Raw genomic sequence first — 13,671 nt, 5'->3', positions numbered from 1 at the left:
AAACATTTGTGACCTGATACATGGCTAATTTTCTCTTATATTAGTCCACAGGGAAAAATTTCACTGTTTCTATAAAATATAAAGCATCCATATAGCAGCTATGGAAACACACATAGACTGTCCTACAAAAGATAACCTGCTAGATAGAAAACCGTCCACTGAACGACTCTGAATGTCATAGCGTCTGCACCTGCAGCATCAAGGACATGGCCACCTTCTCCATAGGCTGTTCCCACGCAGTGACTTAGTTCAGCAGAGGGGAATGGTGCTGGACCATTTAGTCTTTTCTCTGGAGATGCTTATCGCCCAGTCAAGTCTTTTTCAAAGCTGCAAAGCCACATGGACTTCTCCTACTCTTACCTGTATCTTTTTCCTTACTTTCTCCCATAGGCAAGTCAGTCCTGCATGCTGGTATGAAGTCTCCATCCAATCCCTTCAGGCTTTCTACCTCTATTCTCTTCCGCGGGTGTTTCCCCTAATAAATGTCTTGTATGGCTAATTCCATCTTGGAGTCTGCTTCACAGTGGACCTGTCCTAACAACTCAAAATGAACTCTGGTGCTTAGAAAATTCAAGTGTCCCCCAAAGATTTCTTGCACACAGGATCAAAGATTGGAAAGTAGATTCACATATAAACATTTCCTAGACATTTTGATTCTTTGAAATGTTGGTAGATTGAGCACAGCTATAATTCCCAGACTTCCAGATTTTTTTTTGAATCAGCAAAGTTTCCAAAAAAACATCTGGAGATCGGCAAAATATCTCCAACTCCCTGACTTTGAGTATTTAAAATGATTAAATACAATGTATTGTTAGCCTTCCCTAATAAATCAGAGAACATTTTTAAGACAAAAAAAAGGTGTTGGGAGTGATCCATAAGGTCTGTAAATTGAGATGTCTGAAATTTATGTTATTATTTAATTCTTTTTTAAAAAATTTTGCTGCTGATGGGAGCTTCTCCATAGTAGGCCATCAGCAGAGGAATCCAGATGCACTGTAGCTCTAAATTGTGTAAGCACATTCTGTAGTATAGCATGAGATGGGTGACTAAAAAAACACTTTGTAGTTGGGGTGATGTCCCTGCTTCCCAAGGCTCAGGGACCAATGTAGAGGAAAGTGTTGGAAATATTACAAGGAGCAGATGTTGGATAATACCATAGTAACCCAGTGTCCTCTGGACATGATGGAACCACTTTGCTCAGGACCTCCCAGCAGCTGGGGTTGCCTGAACAAGACCTGCCCACAAGCAAAGCAATCACCATTCTAGCATGGAATAGGAAGGGGTTTATGGGCCCCTACCACTGAGGAGCTATGGACAGTTGATGGCTTCTGGGGGAGAAAAGGTTAATTTTCTTTAGGTGTGGTTCCTGGTAGCTCAACCCATGCCCCAATGGACAGCCCTATACCAAGGAGAAGTACAAAATGGATTCTCTGGGCTATTTTTTTAAAAAACTAAGACAAAAGTTGGGTGTTTGTCAGGAGGTAGGGTGGATTTGGGGGAAGAATGGGGGTGAGTATGATCAAACATATTATTATATTAAATTATTAAATAATTAATACAATATTTTTAAAAATACATGGTGTCTATTATCTTTTGGTGCTGCACTTAAGGCATTTCAAATCTGTTCCGCACGAAAATCACTGAGAATGGTTTTGAAATTTTTGATGCTCACTCTACATAGCATACCTTATGTCAGAAAAATCGGAATCTCTAGGAGATGGTACTTAGACATCAGTAGTTTTTGTTTGTTTGTTTGCTTGATTGATTGATTTAATTTCCAAGAAGATGCCAATTTTCAGATAAGGCCGAAAACCCAAACTAGCCCATTGTTCTTCATTTCGATATTGGCAGAACCTGGACACTTAGCAGCGACACGGGATCTCAGAGTCCACCCAGATTTTCTGATGCATCATCCCCACTGTAACTGGATCTCTAAGTCCAAATTTGCACATTAAAGTTTAAGGTTCTTGCTAAAAAGAGTATTGAGCCTACCATATTTTTAAAAAAATCAATGATTCTTTTCTTAGAATCATAACAAGTTAGAAAAAAATACAAGAATAAAAAATGCTTCTGAGGTAAGCACCTATAATAGATGGTAGAGAATATTCTCTGAGTCACTTTAAATAAAAGGGTATCTCAAGTACTCTGAGTATAGAATGATTCACCAGGAAATACTTCCAGCAAAGCCTCCTGATTAGAACAACCAGCTACCCTGGATCTGATAAGCTGAGCCTTTGTTGACCTATACTATGTTGAGTAACAGAACTTTCTCCAAATATAGAGGATGACTTCTGAATTTTTAGGTGTTTCAGCTAACCATCCAAAGTTTAATAATAAAGGCTCTAATAGCTATGTTAAAACAATTTTGTACCAGCTTTTCTATTCTTGATAATCAAAATACAAATCTTCGGAGTAGAATGCCAGTTTCCAACTCTACTGCAGAAACGTAAATCAAAGGAAGTAGACAACTCAGTAAAATCTAAATCATAACCAACCAATAAGCCCACATTTAAAGCGAATTATTTTATGACACCTACAATCTCATAAGAGAGATGCAGTGAAAGACTTTGGGGCACCTCAGCATTACTGCACCTCCCTTCCTGGGACCCAGGAACCTGGTAACCAACCACGCGTGCACTGGAGCTTCGAGTAATTTCCATCCCCTTTGTAGTCTTTCTTCAATAGACCCAGACTCTGGAACTGGGGTGAGACGACCTACAGATGACCTGCAAGTGCTCACCCTTGTTCAACAAACCCAGCAACCGCCATAGCACTGATCAATTAGAGTTAGCTGACCATTAAATGAACTAGTCAAAATAGTTGACAAATGATTTCTGGACTCTCCCCTTTGATTCTGTACTACCCCCTCCCTGATTGTGTGTTTTTTTTTCCTTTAAAAGAGCCTGTAATAGGCAAAACAGGGGTCCTTTTCCTCTCAAGGCTGAGAGACCTCTGCCGCGGCAGCAAAATAAAAATTCCTCTTGCTATTGCATCAACCACGCTGAGAGTGTCTCTTGGGGCGAGCTCCTCCTTGGTGGGGCTTTAGGGTCCAACAGCAGAAGTATGTTTGAATTTATATGTCATATTTTAAGCTTCTTTAAACATGAGTGACTTCTTAAAGTGTATACATATGCCCCCAAACCTGGTGGCTTTGCCAAGGTACCACCTCCTAAATTTTCATCACCTCCTATTATCCTAGAAGTTTATGTTCATCAATGAATGTGTTAATCTACTGATGATGTCACAGCTCTCATGATTCAATCACTTCTCAAACCTCTCACCTCTGGACATTTCTGCACTACTGACTAAACCATGAACCTGTGGGGGATATGTCAAAACCAAACCACAACAACCCCTGTGTGGAAGAGTAGCCAGGCATGGAGAGAAAATGCATATGGTATGAAGACTTAGGTGGCTGAAATGAGAGGAAGACAGCCCTGGACATGGCCCTAGATTTGGAGCAGACAAGTACTGGGAATGTATGTCAGGAGGATTATACTCTAGAAAATTCTCTGCACTGTACGATCACAAAGAACCTGGAAATGGAATCTTGTAGTAACACTACAAACCAGCCTTCAGAAAGCAAAATCAACTTCTGCAGTATTCCAGATGTTGAGCCATTTTGAAAAGGTATGAATGAATTCATGAAATGTCTGCTAACACATGCTCTACAAGTTCGGTGCCCCAATAAAGGGATGTAAAGATAGAAAAGATGGCAGAAAGAACTGGGAGTGCAAATCAATAAGGCACTTGACTAACATACATGGGCTCTCGTTCCATCACCAACACTGAAGGGCAAAGTTAAGTATGATGGTGCACACCTTACTTATAGCACTCTGAAGGTTGAGATAGGAAGATAACCACTGGTTCAAGGCCAGCCTTAGGCATATAGTAAGACACTCCTCACCCAACCCCACATACACCAAGCAGAAATAAGTTTCCATTCTAATTCCTTGTGCAGGGCACAAAAGAAGCGTCATTTGGGATAGTTCTTCAAGATTATGAAGAATTCGGGGTCAGAAGAAACATTTGTAAAGGCAAAATGGGTCATGCACTTCTCACTATTGGTCCATTACAGCAACTCAAATGCCAGAAAGAACCTGGTGTGTGCTAATAAAGTTCTTCTTGTGTTACGACAGAGAGAGAGAGAGAGAGAGAGAGAGAGAGAGAGAGAGAGAGAGAGAGAGGGGGGAGAGAGGGAGAAAGAGAATGGGACAACAGCATGATATGACAGACTGGAGGGATTAAGATTTTATACACATATTAAGAATTTTCATTTCAGCTCAGTCAGTAACCATGAGTGACAGTACAGAAGCTGTTTTCCCCCTAGATCCCTGCAAACATCTTTAGCACAAAAAGATTGGTCTTTAAAATTGTTCTATTAAAAAAAGTAGAAAGGGAAGCATTAGAGGCTATTCAATTCAATGTCCTTGGCAGGAGAAAATGAGAACAGTTCTGTAACATCACATTGTTGCCAGGAAGCAAGAGAGCCTTTTAATTGGCAAGGGCACAGTGGAGAAAGAGGGAGTCAACTCAAGGAAGCTTCCATTTTCCATCTATAATTCTTTAGAGCAGTAAAAATAATTACATAAAACATGTTCAATTTGTAAAAGGCAATGGTACTTGCAAGAGATGGATTAACAGGAAGAAAATGTACAAACATAAAAGAGAAATATGAAAGATAAATGAATAAAATCTCTGCATTTGAATTTATTCAAACAAGTAGGCATACCTACATACATACATACATGATTCAGACAGATATTTTATGGGTATTTTTGTTAAATATATTTCCTAAATATTAAGCATATATATCTATTATTTTCAATTTGCATAGTCCATAAAAAATTGCCTTAGTTATTTTCATCAACTGGTCCTTGAAACAGTAGAAACTGTTCCAAAAAAGGCCCTCTAGCATCTGTGGCCTTTTAAAAGAGAGAAGCAGCAGTGTCTCCTGCAGTTTCCTAGCACCAGTTGTCATGTGACTTCCAAAAAATGTGATAGGACTGTTATTCCAAAGAGAATTAGTTAGCTTTCCGTCTAAAATTTCAACTTCACATTCCTGCTTCTCTGAAGGGGAAATCTCTTCATGACGTAACTAATTCTAATGCAATGTAAAAAAAACAAGGTGTATACTTAAACATGAGAGAGGAGAGGAGTATTACAAAGCTGTGCCAATGGGTCATGTCAGAAAGAAAATGCAAACTCCAGAATAAACATGAAATGTTGTAATAAGGATTCTGTGGCCCACAGAATAATGGGTTGCAAAGATGCCCATATTCCAATCCTTAGAACCTTCATCAAATGAATTAGACAGCTATAATCAATGTAAGGATTTGGAGAAAGGAAGAGTCCACTGGGTTGAACTCAATAGGATCTCAGAGGCCTTTGTAAGTTAGAGAAAAGAGCTGAGAAATGGAAGAAGATGCAATGGAGAGAGGTTTGGGGATGAGCTGAAGGATGTGGGCAACCTCTGGGAGCTGGAAAGAGAAAGAATTCAAATCTTCCCCAGAACCTCCTGAAGGAGGCACTGCTTCTAAATTTCTGATTACCAATGTAATAATTAGCAAATTATCAAAATAAGAAGTTTGTTTTCTAATTGCATAAGCCATGACATTTGGGACAGTATGTTCAAGAAGCAACAAGAAACAAACAACCTCACAACAAAAGTGAGAACTATTGTGATAACAGGATACACAGCCCAGTAGATACAGGTGGAGTGCAACTCACCTTGATCTTAGCAACCAGTTCTCACTAACCAATCAGAATCAAGTGCCTAATAACTCACTTAAATTGTATCCCTGTGTTCCTGAGATTATTATTTTTTCTTCCCATCCAGGTCAAATTATTTAAACCCTTAGAGGATGGAAAAGAACACACAGCCCAGCCGGGCGGTGGTGGCGCATGCCTTTAATCCCAGCACTCGGGAGGCAGAGGTAGGCGGATCTCTGTGAGATCGAGACCAGCCTGGTCTACAGAGCTAGTTCCAGGACAGGCTCCAAAACCACAGAGAAACCCTGTCTCGAAAAACCAAAAAAAAAAAAAAAAAAAAAAGAACATACAGCCCAATAATGTTTAAATTCCAAGACTGTGAAAGAATAATAAAGAAGATACAAGAATAAATAAAATAATATCTATGAAACTAATAATAACATTACAACCTGTTTATCATCAAAATATTAGTTGACTCTGTAATCAATGTGATACTTTATCTGTGCATTTTCCCTTGTAAAATGCTTAGAGCATTCTGGGAAATATGAAAGGTTAAGCTGTGATTAAATGTTGAAAGCATTTGACTAAGTTTGCAATCAATACTGGAATGTTTGAGATTCCTTACTACATGATTACACATTTGATTGTATAAGCAGTATGGGCCTTTTTTCTTCTTGTAGTCCTAGGGATAGAACCTAGGACCTTGTGCATGCTATCCAAGTGCACTAGCACTGAGTTATACAGTCAGCCCTTCCATACACATTTTAAAGAAATGCAAACTTGAATGCACATCAGAGTCACCAGGAGGGCTTGCAAAGCATCATCAGCTCTTTTCTCATTCAGTAGGTCTGGTTTCAGATCCCAGAGTTTGCATTTCTAACAAGCTCCCAAGGGTTGCTTATGTTGTGTTTTGGTAACCACATTTTGAGAGTAAGTGATTTGCAGGAATTCATTCTGTATTCTACTTAAAGGATTGGAAAATGTTTGATAAATTCGTGTGGTTAATATATTGGATCATAAACAAAGGACAGTGTAAGGAATATCGTAAAATGGACGCATGTCAAAACTTTATCGAAAGCACCACTTGACTCCCCTTTAGCCATAAAAGGTGCAGGTGAGGTTGCATGCAATGATGTGGCTATGATGTGGACCAACTGGGAGAAGCAGTTCCCAGAATGGTTTTTTCATTAGAAACACTTGGGGGAACAAAGATATTGCAGACACTTTTAGGTAATTAGTGCATATTATTTTGTCTGTGGCATTGGTTTCTTCATGCTTATAGTTACTAGAAATAGAGAAATCACTCTTTTTATGTTTTCAGGCTAATAAAGACCATTTAAAAATATAAACAAAGCCTCTCACGGAAAACAATGACAAGCTTGCAGCTAGAGCTGGGGACTTCATGCAGCTCTCTCATGTAAAACCCCAGCTTTCGACATACTAAGATCTTGATTATACTTGCTACAGAAGGAAGGCTGGCAAGTCAAAAATACTTCCTGGCTCTATAAAGGGTTTTCAATTTGGTCTCTCTTCATTTCTATTGAATGGAAATGGAGTTCTCCTTGATTTCCAGTAGGTTCCTGCAAGCTTTCAGATGTTTTCAGGCCTCTGCCAACAATTATAGCTTTGGCAAAATCTGAGTTTCTTGTATTTAAAACGCCCCTGGTGTGTTTCAGCATGCCATAGGTATTTAATAGCCAATATTGGAATTTTTCAAGGATAAATACAGCTTAAAACATTTATCCATCATATTTTGTCTAGATGTTTGATAAGGCAAACAATCGCTTGTTCCTTTTTGCTCAGCAGAAGGAAGGACCAGCTGGAAACTTCCAATGGAAAGACGGTAAAGGACAACCAATGGTAACCGACTCTTTCCAGATGAGGGTGGGATCATTGCCAATAATAACTCGGAGTGTTTTTTTTAATCAAAAGGTGTGCTACTGTAATAATCAGAAAACATGTTTATATGATTATTTTAAAAAGTTAAAAACAATTATAAAAATTATCATTCAACAAAAGAAAAAAACTCTACTGTGGTGGTGGGTAATGCCTGTAATACCAGCACAAAATATGGTGATGCTGGGAGTTTGCTGAAAGTTCAAGGCCAATGTGGTTTACATACTGATCTCAAGGCCACCAAATGACACACCAAAACTACGTCGCAAGAAGAAAGGGACAGGCTAGGGATATAACCTAGTGATAGGGTCCTCACTTACCATATGAAAGGCCTCACCATGGCATTAAGAAAATTTCTGTCTAATATGATTGTAAAAATAACTAAGGTGGTATAGAGCTTCTTACATTAATGGCTAACTCTTGACCCTGTTAAAGAAATGAGATGATCTGGAATGTATTGACATCAAAGATGAATGGGGTTTGTTTCAAAAATGAGACAATTGGAACACATATCACATTTTCCAAATATGAGACAATATGTACATCCATAAGGATAACAATTGTGTGTATTGCAACTTTCGAATATATTAAAATCCATGAGTTTATAAATATGTTAAAATAGAAGAATTATAAGTCAGGCAGTGGTGGTGCAGACCTTTAATTCCAGCAGTTGGGAGGCAGAGGCAGGCAGATCTCTCAGTTTGAGGCCAGCCTGCCTCTGCAGAGTGAGTTCCAGGGCATAAAGGCTACACAGAGAAACCCTGTCTTGAAAAAAAAATACAACAAAATCAATTTAAGGTCAATTTGAAAGGGCATATAAGCTCTTAGTCAGAAAGTCAAACTACAGAAAAATGGAAAAAGGTTGTTCAGTAGGTGAAGAGTGCCCCAGGGCTGGAAAGAGTGATCAGTGGTTAGATTAGGAGCACTTGTTCTGCAGGGGACCTGAACTTGATTCACAACACCCACAGTGCAACTAACAACCATTTATAAAGGAATATGACGAAAACGAAAAAAAGAAAAAGTGCCCTAAAGATTGAAAAGGGGGGGGGGTCGTATAGAAGAGACATGCCAAGTGTGGTTGATCTAAACATCTCCTTTCCAGCACATGGTTTCTATTGTTCTTTGATGTGTTTTGCTTCCACATAAGACTATAAACTCAAACACCCTTAGAGCCAAACAAAACCAAATAATCAAGTCTCCCATGGTCCAAGGGAGGTCTGGCGCAGAATCTGTGGGATAAAGTGAACACGTTTTTAAAAACACAAGCCATGTTCTGAGGCAGATCGTAAGAGAAAATGTGGGTGTTGATGATATGGACAACCACACAGCAGTTTTCCTGCCCTCAAGTAATTATTGAGGACTATCTGACACTGGTATATGGGAACTAGCTTCAAGGTACCCTGAGAATACAGAGATACATAGATTAAAGACTGCACAGGGCACAATCTACTGGGGATTTACTGATGGTCAAGTGAAGAGGCAAGACTTGAGTAACACAGAAGGTGTTCTTAAATGTGACCAGGACAAAGGTGACTGGCAATCAAGCTGAAATGTACCTGACCACATGCCGACATAGTCTAACTTCAAACAAGCAAATGAAAACATCAGTAACATCCCCGTACCTAAGGTGCCTGGGTTTGGTTATAAAGTTCCATAATACAGCTCTCATGGATTTTCTGTATGTATCAAGAGACAAGAATGTCTTAGGGGCAATAGGGATGGCCACAAATTATGATATTCACAGTGAGGTCAAGATAGAACCCTACAAAGTTATATATCTGGAGCTACTGAGTACCGGCCTCAGCACTCTTTCAGAGTTGTATGACAAGCGAAGACTGGTTTGGGAACAGGATCTGAGGGGTGAAACAAACTGACTTAGGAACGTTTTTCCCCGCATGTATCTTTAGTTCTTGGGGGAAGATGAGAGAAGGGAGAAGCAGCAGCATAGGGGCATAAGGTATAAAGGCAAAGCATCAGACAGAAGGGTAACGCATAAGGGTAAAAAGATGGCAGAAGGGCATCAGGCATAAAGCACAAAGGGGTGAGGGTAAAAAAGGGGGGCATAAGGCTAGGGTAAGGTGTGGTCTCCACAAAGCTTTCAGTTTATATAGGCAGACAGACAAGTTAATAGTCGCAAAGGAGGAAACAATGGTATCAAGCATGCATTTTTGCAGAGTCACAAGAAACAGGTAGCTATGGCAAGGAGGCACTTTACCTCTCAGAGGGGGCGTGGCTGTGAAGTTCCCCTATGGCTGGGAATACAGCACTGGTAGCTATAGGAGCCTGCCCTGAGGGCTTGATTTGCATTAGCATCTAGCTGTTTGACTTAAAGGGAATCTGTTCTGGGGACCCTGCTTTTGACTCCAGCAGGGTGCCCACATGAGAAGTTTCCTCTCTGAAGCTAGTTTTAGCAACTCAGGCCTTTTTCCTGTATAAACAGTTAGTTTACTAGGCTATGACCCAATGTTAGTTGAAGCCAAGGTAAAGGGTAAATACAAAATGTTAGTAGCCTGTTAGGTCAGAGAAGAAGACCAGTAGATCACAGTTTCCTGAGTCTGCTGTAGAGCAGACATACTACCTCCTGTGTGAGGCTGCTTTCTTATAGGTGACTCCTGTCAATAAAGTTTGTGGAAGACTATTTTTATGTAGATTTTGCCTATGAGTATAAAGGCTTGACTGAATCCTTTTCATGCCATGGTGCGTGTGTGGGGGGGAGTATCCAGTTGCCCTACAAAAAAAAGTCAGGTTTATACCCTGCTGGGATACTATAGAAGGGAGAAATGCCATGATTTCACAAGACATTTACAGAATGAACAGTGACTTATCCAAAGGACAGCTGTGCCCGTAGCTCTGCACAAACAGGTTCTCCAGGTGGAGTGTACGTCTACACTTCCCATGGATAGCCCATCAGATCTGTCAGCTGCACATTTACTGTATAATACTTGTGGGCTCGCCACAGTCAGGCCAAATTCAAGTAGTCTCGTAGTGTCCTGCAATTCACATCTCCCCTTGTTCCTATGCTACCATCATCCAGACTGTGTCCCTTTGGACTTCGGTGTTTTACCAGTGACATACATCACTTGAATAGCTGACTAGGAAACAGTGGGAGAAAATGATGATCGTAATGACAACAGTGAGAACTTCGTAATCATTTTCCAAGTGGATAGTTCTTCCCTTCCTTCCTTCTTTCCTTCCTTCTTTCCTTCCTTCTTTCCTTCCTTCTTTCCTTCCTTCTTTCCTTCTTTCCTTTTTTCCTTCCTTCTTTCCTTCCTTCCTTCCTTCCTTCCTTCCTTCCTTCCTTCCTTCCTTCCTTCCTTCCTTCCTTCCTTTAATTCCAAAACAGTCCAGACCCTACAGTGGACACACACGTGGTCTCTCCAGTGTAAACTGATCAATACTTCTCTAATGAGTATGTTCCAGGAAAGAAAATATCCTAGGCCTCTAGCATCTCTAACCAGGTGAAAATAACCTTGGCCTCTTTGGACTGTATTAATACAAATTGATAGAGAACCAAAAATATAGCTTCAGGAAACCTAAATGTAATCTTCTCAAATGAATTGGTATTGAAGAAGTAGGGATGAATTCAATTCCTATATTCCTTTCGTTATGAAATTACCTCCAATGACCAGATTGTATTGGCTTAAATGTTAGATTCTGAGTCTGAGGACTACAGAGTGAAAAATTTTTAAGGTGTAATAGTATTTGGAATGACCTCCTCACAATGTGCCCTGGTAACTTCAGAACTGAGTCTCTGCAAGCTGTCTATGAAACCACAGAAATGGCTGGAGCTGAGTCATAGAGTGTCCTGAGATTGTGTTAAACCATAACTTGCTTCAATCAACAGTGTAAGAATTCCTTCCGTGCCCATGACCTTTACAACATGAACTCATTACCCTTCATGAAACTCCTGAAATATTATTATCTTCATTTTGCAGCCCAGTAAACTGGGAATCAGAAATAACTGAAGCAACCCATAAGGGCTAGAGTGTGGGAAAGCCGTGAACTGGACTAAAACTGGCCCTGTTTCAAAGTCTTTGCTCTTTACCCTATACTGTCATTCCTTAAAAAAAATACAGCAGGATTTAAACTTGAAGAAATTGGGTTTTGTGACCATTTAACCAAGGCCATATATCTGTCCTGAACATATCATCTAGGGCGTAGCAATTTATTAGTATCTAATTAGACACCTATTTCTTGTTAGGTGCAATTTTGAAAATGCTTTATCAAAAGCCTTTCTGCTATTTATGTTTTGCCTTTCTGATATTAACCTTGTCAATACAAATACTTTCATACTAATATTTCATCTTTTTACAGTATTCTTTCCAATAAGATGATGATTCGCTCCTCTCTTAGCTGTTTCCCATGCTCAATGAGATCCCTCCCTCTGGTTCATCATTTGGAATATCAGCATGGCACCGATAGGAAATTCTCCCACGCTGCTGCAAGGGTAAGTGTCTCTGTGACCATAAGGCCTGACTTCTGTCCTTCAAAACACCTGTCTACCCAGAAACTCAGAATGTGATCTTGCTTGCAAATAGGGTCTTTGAAGACTAAATTCGTTAAGAAAAAATGATAGTAAGTAGGAGAAATCATAAAGCCAATGGTTGCTGCTCAACACAAATTCAACTTTCTCTTCCTCCTCCTCGTTCTTGTGTGTGGGGAGGGCACAAGGGTGGGGGTGGACCAGGGAAGTGTGATTGGGGTGCATGGTGGGAAATTCCCAAATAATCAACAAAAATATTATGTTTTAAAAAGAAGAGAGGATACAAAGAAACACATAGAGAAAAAATATGGAGAGAAAATGAGGGCTGACTTAGAAGTGATGCAGCTTCAAGCCAAGAAATATGAAGAACTACTGGGAGACAGCAGAAAGGGAACCAAGATGCTGGTGACACATGGATACGTGTTTTCTACCCTCTAGAATTGTGAAAGAATAAACAAAGTCATCTGCTACATTTATGCCAACCTTTATGACAGCTCCCGAAGATGGATCCAGGGGGTGGTGCTGCTCTCTTAGCATCCCATCAGCAGAACATGGGAGCAGTCACTACCATAAGGAAATTACACCCGTGGTGAAAGTGACCAGAGTTGAACAACATCACACTATTGGTTTCTTATATTGAGCCTTTTGTGCACATGGCTCCTGAAGTCGCATTACTACCTACTGTATTAAAGCGAAAATGACTGTGAAACCATCATGCCCCTGTCAACAGTGCACTCAGATCATTAGGCATGAACTGCTGTCATTATGGAAGAAACCCAGAGCCTGGGAACTGGAGAGATAATGTCTCACTGTTGTAGCCAAGCTCCGTCTGATTTTCAAATTCCAAAGAATTGGTGACTTGAGTCATAGTTAAGCGTCACTCCTGGTGTGACATCTTAAAGTACAATGTCAAAGCAAGGAACAAAATAGAATACCTAACTCTTAACCCCAGTAGAACACCAGAGAATCTAAAAATACTTTCAAATCTGAAGTGAATTTCATGGAGCGTACACAGGCATGTTTTGTGTTTTCTGGTACATTCGGTGGTGGAAGAGTGTTGTTAAGAAAGATTTCAAGAAAGGAAAGGAAGCAATGGAGCAGATTTGATTCTGTGGGATTCCTCTCCTTCAATGATCTGGGCTCCATTAGGGAAATGAGTAAAACTTTAAGGCTGTCCCTGCATAGTATAGGATAAATTTAAGTTCTCTAATCAGTTTTTAAATTGAATTTTGCTTGGTCACTGAGAAGCTTCTTCTTTATCAGTGACCACTGGAGAGGGAGCCTGTACATCTTCTAGTACTTTGTCCTGTTTTGAAAAAGAAATAAAATACGGAATAACTGTTTAGAAAATGATTACATGGCTCTCGATGGTGTCATTGTGTACAACCAAAGCTTCTCATACTGTTTCCTGGGTAGCAAGGTTGAAACACCTTGTGCAGGAAAGAGCTATGTACCAGGCTTGACATGGCAATCCTTCGAAATGGCCTGCTCTTAAGGGTGGCCCAGGGCTGGCATCTGGAAATGCAGCATTGTGTGTGTGTGTGTGTGTGTGTGTGTGTGTGTGTGTGTGTGTGTGTGTG

General features: G+C 40.0%; 1 protein-coding gene across 1 annotated transcript in view; it reads right to left on the bottom strand.

The window, feature by feature from the left end:
* Nucleotides 1-13,671, bottom strand: part of Otc (ornithine carbamoyltransferase) — an 85,375-nt gene that overhangs the window by 31,710 nt on the left and 39,994 nt on the right. The gene's annotated exons all lie outside the window — the stretch shown is intronic.

This window comes from Microtus ochrogaster, chromosome 10 (genome assembly GCF_000317375.1).
Source record: "Microtus ochrogaster isolate Prairie Vole_2 chromosome 10, MicOch1.0, whole genome shotgun sequence".
Classification (NCBI taxonomy): domain Eukaryota; kingdom Metazoa; phylum Chordata; class Mammalia; order Rodentia; family Cricetidae; genus Microtus; species Microtus ochrogaster.
The sequence above is the reverse complement of the archived record's forward strand: the minus strand, read 5'-3'. Positions and strand labels throughout refer to the sequence as shown.